General features: G+C 35.0%; 1 non-coding gene across 1 annotated transcript; it reads left to right on the top strand.

Annotated features, from left to right (window-relative positions):
* The first annotated feature begins 9,278 nt into the window (after positions 1 to 9,278).
* LOC139903068 (small nucleolar RNA R71) lies at positions 9,279 to 9,385 on the top strand. The gene has a single exon (XR_011777915.1). It is a non-coding gene; the product is annotated as a small nucleolar RNA R71 (small nucleolar RNA).
* The last annotated feature ends 309 nt before the right edge of the window (positions 9,386 to 9,694 follow it).

Genomic DNA, 9,694 nt, shown 5'->3' with positions numbered 1-9,694 from the left:
AATCCACTAAAAGTAAAGAGATGCGGCGCATCCCTTCTAGATGCGGCGCATCTGATACATTTCTGGCCATTTTACCTAACTTTTGAGCCTATTTAAGAAGAGCTTTGGTTACACATTTGATACACCACAATATATATCAGTAGTAGTCCGAGAAGGGGGCTTCCCCCAGCCATTCTAAAGGGTTCTTCACTCTTTTGAGCATCAAGATTGAAGAAGGGATCATACACTATGATAGGTACTCTCGGTTTCATTTATTTTAGTGATAAGATTATGAATTCCTATTCTTTCGACTGTATTGTTGTAACCTTCATTATTATGATTGGCTAAAACCTTGTGTGTTTACTTTAATGTACGATTTATGGTTTGAGATTGTTCTATCTTTAATGTTATTTAAGTTACTATGATGTTTGATTAATTAAATTACAATGTCCAACCAAAAGAACCATAGTTATGCTAGTTTGGTACTTTCCTTCAATTACATAGATTGTTAACTACATGTGACACTAGGAACACAATCTATGCTTCAATACTTTTAGTAATCTAGACGGGTAAACATATACTTAATTGACGACTTTGCTATATGTTTAGATCGGTAATTGAATAGGTATAAGAACTACATAGTCATGAATTTACCTCAAGTGATTGTTGTAATTTAGGTTTTACGTGAGTTTAACCGGGTTGGGTCTAATTAATCTAATCAATCTAAATCAATTATGTTCTTCCATAGATCCATTGTTGTAAGTATCCATTTACTCTAGTTCAATTATACAAGTTATGAATTGGTTTATGTGAGTTTATCAATGTTCATGGCTTGTACTTCAACACTTAGTGATTTAGACATCTACATGTGAGTGTAGGATGGTAATTGAATGGTAACTAGATTTTACAATAGTGTAGTTTATTTAGAGCGATCTTAATAAGCTAGGTTTTATGTGAATTCAACCACGGAAGAGTCTTATTGATTAAACATAGGTAAAGAAGAACTAGTGACAAGGTTTATGTGAATTTACTAAGTTTATAGTTCTCAGTTTATAGATATCGTGAGATTGATATAAGCCATTTACATTTACTTGTAACTACATAATAATGGGTTTAACTGTAAAAGAACAATCCCTATCATTTATCAAGCATTAAAGTAAACAACGCCTTCTCATCCTCGTTATTCATTTCATTCTAATTACTGTTATTTACAAAGCAATTCAACAACTAAAACTCCCCTTTTCCTTAGAATAATTAACTGTTTTTGAAATCCTTAAAACAAACTTCTCCCTGTGGATCGAACTGGTCAATTTACTTGCTAGTTACTGCATGATCGGGTTTAGTTGCCTGTATTACGTGTTAATTATTAAGCATATTGTCTACATTTTAAAGGTTACGTCTTGACACATCAACTTTTTGGCACCGCTGTCGGGGAGCGGTTTTGTTTAAAAGATTTTAACAGACTTTTAGTTATTCGATCCTTTCGTGGGAAGTTATTTTCACGAAAGTTACCTGCTTTATTTTTGTTTTTTTTTGTTTTTCTTTTGTGTTGTGATTGCAGCTAGGTTACAGGTATAATATGGCTGGGTATTATTATCTGATTTCGGAAGCCATGTATGATGTCCAACAATCGAGTGAATCATCGGTTTTCATGGGTAAGAATGATGATTGGTATATGGGTTCTTGGGAAGCTAAGATTGAACCAAGAGGTGTTTGTGAGACTTATGGAGGTTACTATATGCCCGAGGAGTGTGATGATAGTCTTATGTATCATTATGCCCCTATGGACCAACCATGGGATTATTATGAAGATGGTAACTCATCCTGGGATTCATCTCAACAACACTTTCAAATTCAACAAGGAGAGGGGAGTCAGTCGAATTTAGAAGATGTAATTTTAGACTTCATGAGAAAACGAGACTGAACGGAGCCAAAATTTGCAAGAAACAGTGGCGGCCCAACAAGAATCCATTGAGCGTTTACAGAGGACCATGAGCTGTCTACTCCAACAAATTGAAGAAAGGGAGCCGGACACTTTTTCAGCTAATTCACTAGCTGATTTGAGGGGTAATACGCAGATACTCGAGGTGGAGAGTGTTGAGCCTACCATCATTACATCACCCACCACCCCAGTTGTATGTACTTTTGAAATTCTTAAGTCGGATATTGAAGAAGAAGAATCCTGGGATACAATTTTATATTCATGGGATATTGATAATGATGAAGTTTTAGTTTCGGAGATTGAAGTGGTGAAATCATCCGAAATCGTGGAGGGTGACGAACTTGATATAAAGGAACCACTTGAGGAATCCCCTCCTCATACGGGTTCTATATATCCTCACGAAATTGGTATTTGAGATACGGTGTATGAAGATCCATTTGGACAGGATCCACCTGAAAGAATAAAATTTTTGCTGCAAGCCGCACTTAGGAGAGAGTCATGTGTTGACTCTCGGGTTAGGTATTCCTTTTTCAAGAAATTGGAAAAGGAATTATATGATATATTATATACCACCCGAGGGGTTTAATGACTGGCTCACATTACTTATTCGTGGAATTTTTCCACTAATTTTACATGTCGTCCGATAAGTGTGGGGAAGAATGACCCCATTAGGTATTAAAAGAAGGGGTAAAGTTGGGTGCACAACTCATTAATAAATATGCACCATATAAAATGAGTATTGTGCTATGTGCTACAATTTTCAAAGACTGGCATTAGGTTCAACAAAATACTTGAATGATGATTGCTTTGTGGTTGCAAAGGAATGGACGATGTTCTTATACTGGCATTCAGCTCAGCACCATCATCCTATGTACTTCGGTTTTAAACCTTGAAAGAAATAAATCTCTTATACACTCTTTAACCCTCTCGAATTTAAATTTTTATGATTTCATGTAACGAGGGCGATACATGAACTCAAGTGTGGGGAGGAAGTTATAAATTCTTTCGGGAATTCTTTCGGGTTTTGATTTTGGTTAAAATGGCTTAAAATGGTGAACATTTTTGAACTTTTATCTTCATAAATTTAAATTTTGTTTAAAATTTGTAGATTTTAAAACTAAGTGTTTACACCGAAATTATTATCACGAAACAAATTTAGAAACAACCAATTGATTGAGTTTATTTTGGTTAAAATCATAAAACTAGTAGTCATATATATATATATATATATATATATATATATATATATATATATATATATATATATATATATATATATATATATATATATATATATATATAAAATATAATCAACATGTTATACCACATTCTTAATGGAAATAATCATCAAGTACTTTGTTGTTCTAACAATCTAATCCAATGCTCATCAATGTAATGATTGTGAACGAAGTCAAGTCTTCCAAAATGACGCACTTGCTAACTTATTTTAGAAGATGTAGTCCAGAACAGCTGTAGGTTGACGAAAAATCTTGAAAAGTCATCTCTATCATCGGCTGGAAATCCACCTCACCTCAGCATCAAACATGGTTTTTGGTGGTCAGACTTATCCTAACCATGAGATGGATCTGTCTCGTACAATGGGGGCACAATGCAATTTAGCTTTTAAGACTAATGAATCTAATCCCCAGATGGATGATCTCCGTAAAGATCAACCGCATCTATGTTTGACCGCGGTCAACATACATATGCCATAACAAATTGAGGTGTGTAAACTCATGGTTCACCGATGATATTTGGACATGATATAGTTTCTTCTAAAACTTATGCTATTTTATGAACTATATTGTGTAAAACTATTTTTGATATAGGACATCCGGTTAAAAGTTCCATGATACTACAATCATGGGGGCGAGTAGCTTACTAAGCGTCGACTGAGGCTTTGGTTTCCAGTTACCCTCAACCGGACTTTGAGGTTAAAACCGGAAAACTTGATTAGTATAAAAACTAACATGCTATTTTTCAAAATATCAAAGGTTTTTTGCAAAGGTCCTAATTTCCCTAAGGATCCAAATTTTTAAGAAATGTGGGACTTTAAAACCACCTTTCGACTTTGGTGTGACTTTTCAATTCGCGTGTGTACTCTAAAGGTGTGTGTATATCCAAAATGCGTGCGTTTGTTACATTGTGAAATAAATAAAAAGTGTGAGTGTGATTCGTGTGTGTTTTTAGAAATGTGTGTTCATTGTAATATATTTTATTTTTTGTAAGTCTTGCTTGAGGACAATCAAGGTTTAAGTGTGGGGATTTGATAACGCCAAAATTATACATATTTGTTGTCGTTATTTCGATCCGATTTTGTATCATTTTGTATGTAATTGTTGTACTTGTGTATTTTAATAAGTTAAAATGTGTGTATAATCCGTTTCGAGTGATGAAGCGAAGATTTATCGAAAATATTGCTGATTTTAGAAGATTCTGCACACCTGCACCGTTTTGGACATAACTCGGTCATACGAACTCGAAAAAGGGTGAATCCGGAGCCCAGACGTCCGTAACTCAGAGCTCTACAACATCATATTGGAAAACTACCAATAAACAGTACTAGATGCGGCGCATCTGCTTTGGATGCGGCGCATCTGAGGCCAAAAAAGTCCAGAAAGTTTCAGATGCGGAGCATCAGACATCAACAAAGCCAGATGCGGCGCATCTGAAGGCCTGCTGACAATTTTGGGTGTTAAAACAAGCTGAAATCCACTAAATGTAAAGAGATGCGGCACATCCCTTCTAGATGCGGCGCATCTGATGCATTTCTGGCCATTTTACCTAACTTTTGAGCCTATTTAAGAAGAGCTTTGGTTACACATTTGATACACCACAATATATATCAGTAGTAGTCCAAGAAGGGGGCTTCCCCCAGCCATTCTAAAGGGTTCTTCACTCTTTTGAGCATCAAGATTGAAGAAGGGATCATACACTATGATAGGTACTCTCGGTTTCATTTATTTTAGTGATAAGATTATGAATTCCTATTCTTTCGATTGTATTGTTGTAACCTTCATTATTATGATTGGCTAAAGCCTTGTGTGTTTACTTTAATGTACGATTTATGGTTTGAGATTGTTCTATCTTTAATGTTATTTAAGTTACTATGATGTTTGATTGATTAAATTACAATATCCAACCAAAAGAACCATAGTTATGCTAGTTTGGTACTTTCCTTCAATTACATAGACTGTTAACTACATGTGACACTAGGAACACAATCTATGCTTCAATACTTTTAGTAATCTAGACGGGTAAACATATACTTAATTGATGACTTTGCTATATGTTTAGATCGGTAATTGAATAGGTACAAGAACTACATAGTCATGAATTTACCTCAAGTGATTGTTGTAATTTAGGTTTTACGTGAGTTTAACCGGGTTGGGTCTAATTAATCTAATCAATCTAAATCAATTATGTTCTTCCATAGATCCATTGTTGTGAGTACCCATTTACTCTAGTTCAATTATACAAGTTATGAATTGGTTTATGTGAGTTTATCAATGTTCATGGCTTGTACTTCAACACTTAGTGATTTAGACATCTACATGTGAGTGTAGGATGGTAATTGAATGGTAACTAGATTTCACAATAGTGTAGTTCATTTAGAGCGATCTTAATAAACTAGGTTTTATGTGAATTCAACCACGGAAGAGTCTTATTGATTAAACATAGGTAAAGAAGAACTAGTGACAAGGTTTATGTGAATTTACTAAGTTTATAGTTCTCGGTTTATAGATATCGTGAGATTGATATAAGCCATTTACATTTACTTGTAACTACATAATAACGGGTTTAACTATAAAAGAACAATCCCTATCATTTATCAAGCATTGAAGTAAACAACGCCTTCTCATCCTCGTTATTCATTTCATTTTAATTACTGTTATTTACAAAGCAATTCAACAACTAAAACTCCCCTTTTCCTTAGAATAATTAACTATTTTTGAAGTCCTTAAAACAAACGTCTCCCTGTGGATCGAACTGGTTAATTTACTTGCTAGTTACTGCATGATCGGGTTTAGTTGCCTGTTTTATGTGTTAATTATTAAGCATATTGTCTACATTTTAAAGTTTACGTCTTGACACATCAACCACCGTTTTAGCTAGAACGAGATATGAACGAAATTTGTCAAAAGAAAAGACAATAGCAAGGAGTTCTTTTTCAGTAGTTGTATAATTCATTTTGCTCCTTGTAACGTCTTACTAGCGTAATAAATAAGTTGAAATCGTTTTTCAATCCTTTGTCCTAAAACGGCTCCCATTTCAAAATCACTTGCATCTCACATGAGTTCAAATGGTAAATTCCAAATTAGAGTTATGATGATCGACGCATTAGTGAGTTTTTCTTTAAGAACATTAAAAGATTTGATGCATTCATCCGAAAAGATGAATGGAGCATCTTTTTCAAGGAGTTTATTCATAGGAGTGGCAATTTTAGAAAAATCTTTTATGAAACGTCGGTAAAACCGGCATGCCCTAGAAAACTCCTAACTCCTCTAATGAAGGTGGGATGTGGAAGTTTAGCAATTACATCTACTTTAGCTCTATCCACTTCAATTCCTTCACTTGAAATTTTATGACCAAGAACGAAGCCTTCTTTAACCATGAAATGGCATTTCTCCCAATTAAGTACTAGATTTGATTTCCCGCATCTAATAAGCATTCGCTCAAGATTAACTAGACATGTTTCAAAAGTATCATCAAAGACTGAAAAGTCATCCATGAAAATTTCCATGCATTCCTCTATCATGTCGTGAAAAATTGCCATCATACACCTTTGAAAGGTTGCAGGGGCGTTGCAAAGTCCAAATGGCATGCGTTTGTAAGCAAAAGTACCATAAGGGCACGTGAAGGTGGTTTTCTCTTGGTCCTCAGGTGTGATTAGAATTTGAAAGTATCCGGAGAAACCGTCAAGAAAACAATAGTAACTGTTCCCAGCTAACCTTTCCAACATTTGATCAATGAAAGGTAAGAGGAAGTGATCTTTTTTGGTGGCGTCCTTTAATTTTCTATAATCAATACAAACACGCCATCCTATTACAGTCCTGATGGGAATAAGCTCATCCTTTTCATTTGTGATGACAGTGATGTCACCCTTCTTAGGTACGCATTGAACTGGGCTTACCCATGGACTATCAGAGATTGGATAAATTAAACCTGTGTCAAGCAGTTTAATAATTTCTTTCTTAACAACATCTTGCATATTAGGATTTAGTCTTCGTTGGCGTTGTACATATGTTTTATGACCTTCTTTCATAAGGATTTTATGTGTGCAATACGAACTACTTATACCTTTAATGTCATGATTCTTCCATGAAATAGCTGGTTTATGAGATTTTAGCACAGAAATGAGTTGAGATTTTTCTTTTTTTGTAAGAGAAGACGAGATTATTACAGGTAATTCAGATTCACCATGTAAATAAGCGTATTCTAGATGGTTTGGAAGTGGCTTTAACTCTAATATCAGTGGTTCTTCTATCAATGATTTGTATCGATATCTGTCTTCCTCTTTTAGCATTTAAAGTTCTTCTGTTGTTGGTTCGTATTCATTAGCCATAAGTGTAGCTAACATTTCAGCTTCATCATTGGTTCAGTTCCTTCTCCTAAAAAACATTCTCCTGTTCCTTGTAATTCTGGAAATTCTTGTAACAATTCTTCTTGTGAATCTATGGTTTGAACATAATAACATGTATCATCTGTAGATTGCGGTTTTTGCATGGATCTATCAACAGAAAAGGTAACACTCTCGTCCTCTATACTTAGGGTCAGTTTCTTCCCAAACACGTCTATTATTGCTTTAGCCGTGTTTAAGAATGGTCTTCCTAATATAAGAGGAACTCGAGAATCTTCTTCCATGTCCAGAATAACAAAGTCTACTGGAAATACTAAAGTTCCAACTTTAACTAGCATGTTCTCCATTATCCCTCTAGGATATTTTATTGATCGATCGACTAGTTGTATGCTTATTCGTGTTGGTTTTAATTCTCTAAGGTCTAGTTTAGCATATAATGAATACGACATTAAATTTATACTAGCACCTAAATCTGCCAATGCTTCTATTGAACTAAGATTACCCAGAAAATATGGAATTGTGAAACTTCCTGGATCTGATAATTTTTCTGGTATCTTATTCAACAGTACTGCAGAACAATTAGCATTCATTGTAACAGCCGAGAGTTCTTCCATTTTTCTTCTATTTGTGATTAGATCTTTCAGGAATTTAGCGTATCTTGGCATTCCTGAAATCACATCAATGAAAGGAAGATTGACATTTATTTGTTTAAACATATCCAAGAATTTGGATTGCTCGACTTCAAGTCTTTCTTTTTTCATTTTACTTGGGTATGGAAGCAGTAGTTGGTATGGTTTAACATAAGGCTTTGCCTTAACTGTGGTATCTTCATTAACCTTTTCAACTACCGGTTCTTTTTCCTTCTCTTGCTCAAGCTGTGGTGCCTGTGTAGTAGGATTAGAGTCATCAAAAATTACAGGCATTTTAGGTGGTTTAAGTGTAATACTACTTCTTGTGGTAATGGCTTTAGCTGTTTCATTTTGGGGGTTAGCATTTGTATCGCTAGGTAGACTCCCCGGTTTTCTTTCTCCAATTAACCTCGCTAGGTTACTTACTTCTTGTTCCATATTTTGGATTGAAGCTTGTTGATTTCTAAATGCTTGAGCATTTTGTTCATTAGTTTGTTTCTGAGATGTAAATAACTGGTTTTGAGATTCTATTAGCTTTGCCATCATTTCGTCTAAGTTTGTCTTTTTCTCATTGGTTTGTGGTGGTTTATTAAAATAACCAGGTCTTTGCTGATTGTAAGTATTGTTGGATACTTGTTGATTGCTAGGACCTTGTTGGTTATTTTGTTGAGCATTTTGATTGTACGAAATGTTTTGATTTCGATTGTAGTTTGGCCTTGGCGGTTGATAATTATTTTGATAATTATTTTCCAGCCTTTGGTTCATGTATGAAACATTCTCTCTTTATTCCATTGTTTGTTCAACACTGAGACAATCTTTTGTCAAATGTGGTCCTTCACACTGCTCACAACTAATGCGTATTGCGTGAATATCTTTAGTCATCTTTTCCATTCATCTTTCGAAAGCATCTAGCTTTGCAGAAATGGAATCAGAGTCATGGCTAGAATCGGCTCTAGCCGCTTTAGATGAACGAAAAATATCTTTTTCTTGATGCCACTCATGTGAGTGGGATGCTGTGTTATCAATAATTTTGTGAGCTTCAGCTGCGGTTTTTTTCATAATGAAACCACCAGCTGCTGTGTCGATGTCTTTTCGTGTAGCGACGCCGACTCCTTTGTAAAATATTTGGACTATTTGATAAGTATCTAGACCGTGTTGAGGACATCCTCTCAACATTTTTCCGAATCTTGTCCATGCCTCATATAACGTTTCATTTGGCTTTTGTGCGAACTTGGCAATTTCTCCTTGAAGTCTCACGGCTTTAGATGTCGGAAAGAATCTTTTAAGAAATTTCTCAACTAAAACATCCCATGAATCAATCGCTCCTTCAGGTAACGATTCTAACCAATCTTAGGTTCCCCCCCTTTAAAATCCAGGGGAATAACATGAGATAAATAGTTTCATCCTCAACTTCCCGGATCTTAAATAAATTACAAATCCTACTAAAAGTTAGAAGATTTTCGTTTGGATCTTCTTTTGCTGTACCATCAAATTGGCATTGATTGATTTGTCATTTGATTTCAAAATTTGGTTGATTAATGGCATGACCTTGGCCCGTACGTG

Source organism: Rutidosis leptorrhynchoides, chromosome 3 (genome assembly GCF_046630445.1).
Source record: "Rutidosis leptorrhynchoides isolate AG116_Rl617_1_P2 chromosome 3, CSIRO_AGI_Rlap_v1, whole genome shotgun sequence".
Classification (NCBI taxonomy): Eukaryota; Viridiplantae; Streptophyta; class Magnoliopsida; order Asterales; family Asteraceae; genus Rutidosis; species Rutidosis leptorrhynchoides.
Note: the sequence above shows the minus strand (reverse complement) of the source record. Positions and strands in the feature narration are given on the sequence as shown.